The 5,124-nt window shown below is 41.8% G+C and overlaps 1 non-coding gene across 1 annotated transcript; it reads left to right on the top strand.

Moving 5' to 3' along the window:
• Nucleotides 1-4,769: 4,769 nt before the first annotated feature.
• LOC130953247 (small nucleolar RNA R71) lies at nt 4,770-4,877 on the top strand. Its single transcript, XR_009075419.1, has one exon. It is a non-coding gene; the product is annotated as a small nucleolar RNA R71 (small nucleolar RNA).
• Nucleotides 4,878-5,124: the final 247 nt, after the last annotated feature.

Below are 5,124 nucleotides of genomic sequence, written 5' to 3'. Positions count from 1 at the left end.
CCTTTTCAGTCTCTGAATCAGATTTTTGCTCAGGTCCCTCAATTTCAGCCAAAAACTATCTGAAATCACAGAAAAACACACAAACTCATAGTAAAGTCCAGAAAAGTGAATTTTAACTAAAAACTAATAAAAATATACTAAAAACTAACCAAAGCATACTAAAAACATACTAAAAATAATGCCAAAAAGCGTACAAATTATCCGCTCATCACAACACCAAACTTAAATTGTTGCTTGTCCTCAAGCAACTGAAAATCAAATAAGATAAAAAGAAGAGAATATGCAATGAATTCCAAAAACATCTATGAAGATCAGTATTAATTAGATGAGCGGGGCTTTTAGCTTTTTGCCTCTGAATAGTTTTGGCATCTCACTCTATCCATTGAAATTCAGAATGATTGGCTTCTTTAGGAACTCAGAATCCAGATAGTGTTATTGATTCTCCTAGCTAAGTATCATGATTCTTGAACACAGCTACTTATTGAGTCTTGGCTGTGGCCCAAAGCACTCTGTCTTCCAGTATTACCACTGGATACATACATGCCACAGACACATAATTGGGTGAACCTTTTCAGATTGTGACTCAGCTTTGCTAGAGTCCCCAACTAGAGGTGTCCAGGGTTCTTAAGCACACTCTTTTTGCCTTGGATCACAACTTTATTTCTTTCTTTTTCTTTCTTTTTCTCTTTCTTTTTGCTTCTTTTTTTTTTGAATCACTACTTTTTCTTGCTTCAAGAATCATTTTAATGATTTTTCAGATCCTCAGTAACATGTCTCCTTTTTCATCATTCTTTCAAGAGCCAACATTCATGAACCACAAATTCAAAAGACATATGCACTGTTTAAGCATACATTCAGAAAACAAAAGTATTGCCACCACATCAAAATAATTAAACTGTTAAAATTCAAAATTCATGCAATTCTTATCTTTTTCAATTAAGAACATTTTTCATTTAAGAAAGGTGATGGATTCATAGGACATTCATAACTTTAAGGCGTAGACACTAAGACACTAATGATCATAAGACACAAACATAGACAAACATAAGCATGAAAATTTCGAAAAACAAGAAAATAAAGAACAAGGAGTTTAAAGAACGGGTCCACCTTAGTGATGGCGGCTTGTTCTTCCTCTTGAAGGTCTTATGGAGTGCTTGAGCTCCTCAATGTCTCTTCCTTGTCTTTGTTGCTCCTCTCTCATGATTCTTTGATCTTCTCTAATTTCATGGAGGAGGATGGAATGTTCTTGGTGCTCCACCCTTAGTTGTCCCATGTTGGGACTCAATTCTCCTAGGGAGGTGTTAATTTGCTCCCAATAGTCTTGTGGAGGAAAGTGCATCCCTTGAGGCATCTCAGGGATCTCATGATGAGAGGGGTCTCTTGTTTGCTCCATCCTTTTCTTAGTGATGGGCTTGTCCTCATCAATGAGGATGTCTCCTTCTATGTCAACTCCTACTGAATAACAGAGGTGACAAATGAGATGGGGAAAGGCTAACCTTGCCAAGGTAGAGGACTTGTCCGCCACCTTATAGAGTTCTTGGGCTATAACCTCATGAACTTCTACTTCTTCTCCAATCATGATGCTATGAATCATGATGGCCCGGTCTAGAGTAACTTCGGACCGGTTGCTAGTGGGAATGATTGAGCGTTGGATAAACTCCAACCATCCTCTAGCCACGGGCTTGAGGTCATGCCTTCTTAATTGAACCGGCTTCCCTCTTGAATCTCTCTTCCATTGGGCGCCCTCTTCACAAATGTCAGTGAGGACTTGGTCCAACCTTTGATCAAAGTTGACCCTTCTTGTGTAAGGATGTTCATCTCCTTGCATCATGGGCAAGTTGAATGCTAACCTCACATTTTCCGGACTAAAATCTAAGTATTTTCCCCAAACCATTGTAAGCCAATTCTTTGGGTTCGGGTTCACACTTTGATCATGGCTCTTGGTGATCCATGCATTGGCATAGAACTCTTGAACCATTAAGATTCCGACTTGTTGAATGGGGTTGGTGAGAACTTCCCAACCTCTTCTTCGAATCTCATGTCGGATCTCCGGATATTCACTCTTTTTGAGTTTGAAAGGGACCTCGGGGATCACCTTCTTCAAGGCCACAACTTCATAGAAGTGGTCTTGATGCACCCTTGAGATGAATCTCTCCATCTCCCATGACTCGGAGGTGGAAGCTTTTGCCTTCCCTTTCCTCTTTCTAGAGGTTTCTCCGGCCTTGGATGCCATAAATGGTTATGGAAAAACGAAAAGCAACGCTTTTACCACACCAAACTTAAAAGGTTTGCTCGTCCTCGAGCAAAAGAAGAAAGAAGAGAGTAGAAGAAGAAGAAATAGAGGAGATGGAGATGGCTTTGTGTTTCGGCCAAAAGGGGGAAGAAGTAGTGTTTAGGGTGTGTGAAAATGAAGGAGTGAAGATGGGTTTATATAGGAGTGGAGAGAGGGTAGGGTTCGGCTATGTATGGGTGGGTTTGGGAGGGAAAGTGGTTTCAATTTGAATGGTGGGGTAGGTGGGGTTTTATGAAGGATGGATGTGAGTGGTGAAGAGAAAGATGGGATTGGATAGGTGAAGGGTTTTTGGGGAAGAGGTGTTGAGGTGATTGGTGAATGGGTGAAGAAGAGAGAGGGTGGTGGGGTTGGTGGGGATCCTGTGGGGTCCACAGATCCTGAGGTTTCAAGGAAAAGTCATCCCTGCACCAAATGGCATGCAAAAATGCATTTTGAGCCAATTCTAGCGTTAAACGCCGGGCTAGTGCCCATTTCTGGCGTTTAACGCCAGGTTCTTGCCCTTTCCTGGCGTTTAACGCCAGTCTGGTGACCCTTTCTGGCGTTAAACGCCCAGAATGGTGCCAGACTGGGTGTTAAACGCCCATCTGCTAGCCTTACTGGCGTTTAAACGCCAGTAGGTTCTTCCTCCAGGGTGTGCTGTTTTTCTTCCTGTTTTTCATTCTGTTTTTGCTTTTTCAATTGATTTTGTGACTTCTCATGATCATCAACCTACAGAAAACATAAAATAACAAAGGAAAATGGATAAAATATAATATTGGGTTGCCTCCCAACAAGCGCTTCTTTAATGTCAGTAGCTTGACAATGGGCTCTCATGGAGCCTCACAGATACTCAGAGAAATGTTGGAACCTCCCAACACCAAACTTAGAGTTTGGTTGTGGCCTCCCAACACCAAACTTAGAGTTTGACTGTGGGGGCTCTGTTTGACTCTGCTTTGAGAGAAGCTCTTCATGCTTCCTCTCCATGGTGATAGAGGGATATCCTTGAGCCTTAAACACAAAGGATTCTTCATTCACTTGAATGATCAGTTCACCTTCATCAACATCAATCACAGCCTTAGCTGTGGCTAGGAAGGGTCTGCCAAGGATGATGGATTCATCCATGCACTTCCCAGTCTCTAGGACTATGAAATCAGCAGGGATGTAATGGTCTTCAACCTTTACCAGAACATCCTCTACAAGTCCATCAGCTTGTTTCTTTGAATTGTCTGCCATCTCTAGTGAGATTCTTGCAGCTTGTACCTCAGAGATCCTTAGCTTCTCCATTACAGAGAGAGGCATGAGGTTTACACTTGACCCTAGGTCACACAAGGCCTTCTTGAAGGTTATGGTGCCTATGGCGCAAGGTATTGAGAACTTTCCAGGATCTTGTCTCTTTTGAGGTAATTTCTGCCTAGACAAGTCATCTAGTTTTTTTGGTGAGCAAAGGAGGTTTGTTCTCCCAAGTCTCATTTCCAAATAACTTGTCATTTAGCTTCATGATTGCTCCAAGGTATTTAGCAGCTTGCTCTTCAGTGACATACTCATCCTCTTCAGAGGAAGAATACTCATCAGAGCTCATGAATGGCAGAAGTAAATTCATTGGAATCTCTATGGTCTCATTTTGAGCCTCAGATTCCCATGGTTCCTCATTAGGGAACTCATTGGAGGTCAGTGCACGTCCATTGAGGTCTTCCTCAGTGGCGTTCACTGCTTCTTCCTCCTCTCCAAATTCGGCCATGTTGATGGCCTTGCACTCTCCTTTTGGATTTTCTTCTGTATTGCTTGGAAGAGTACTAGGAGGGAGTTCAGTAATTTTCTTGCTCAGCTGTCCCACTTGTGCCTCCAAGTTTCTAATGGAGGACCTTGTTTCAGTCATGAAACTTTGAGTGGTTTTGATTAGATCAGAGACCATGGTTGCCAAGTTAGAGTGATTCTGCTTAGAATTCTCTGTCTGTTGCTGAGAAGATGATGGAAAAGGCTTGCCATTGCTAAACCTGTTTCTTCCACCATTATTGTTGTTGAAACCTTGTTGAGGTCTCTGTTGATCCTTCCATGAGAGATTTGGATGATTTCTCCATGAAGAATTATAGGTGTTTCCATAGGGTTCTCCCATGTAATTCACCTCTTCCATTGAAGGGTTCTCAGGATCATAAGCTTCTTCTTCAGATGAAGCATCCTTAGTACTGACTGGTGCATTTTGCATTCCAGACGGACTTTGAGGAATCAAATTGACTTGTTGAGTCAATATCTTATTCTGAGCCAGAATGGCATTCAGAGTATCAATCTCAAGAACTCCTTTCTTCTGATTTGTCCCATTGTTCACAGGATTCCTTTCAGAAGTGTACATGAATTGGTTATTTGCAACCATTTCAATTAGTTCTTGAGCTTCTGTAGGCGTCTTCTTCAGATGAAGAGATCCTCCAGCAGAGCTATCCAAAGACATCTTGGATAGTTCAGAGAGACCATCATAGAAAATACCTATGATGCTCCATTCAGAAAGCATGTCAGAAGGATATTTTCTGATCAATTGTTTGTATCTTTCCCAAGCTTCATAGAGGGATTCTCCATCCTTCTGTCCGAAGGTTTGGACTTCCACTCTAAGCTTACTCAATTTTTGAGGTGGAAAGAACTTTGCCAAGAAGGCATTGACTAGCTTTTCCCATGAGTCCAGGCTTTCTTTAGGTTGTGAGTCCAACCATGTCCTAGCTCTGTCTCTTACAGCAAAAGGGAATAGCATAAGTCTGTAGACCTCAGGGTCAACCCTATTAGTCTTGACAGTGTCACAGATTTGCAAGAATTCAGCTAAGAACTGATGAGGATCTTCCAATGGAAGTCCATGGAACTTGCAATTC

The sequence above is a fragment of the Arachis stenosperma genome, chromosome 9 (genome assembly GCF_014773155.1).
Source record: "Arachis stenosperma cultivar V10309 chromosome 9, arast.V10309.gnm1.PFL2, whole genome shotgun sequence".
In the NCBI taxonomy this organism is placed as follows: Eukaryota; Viridiplantae; Streptophyta; class Magnoliopsida; order Fabales; family Fabaceae; genus Arachis; species Arachis stenosperma.
Note: the sequence above shows the minus strand (reverse complement) of the source record. Positions and strands in the feature narration are given on the sequence as shown.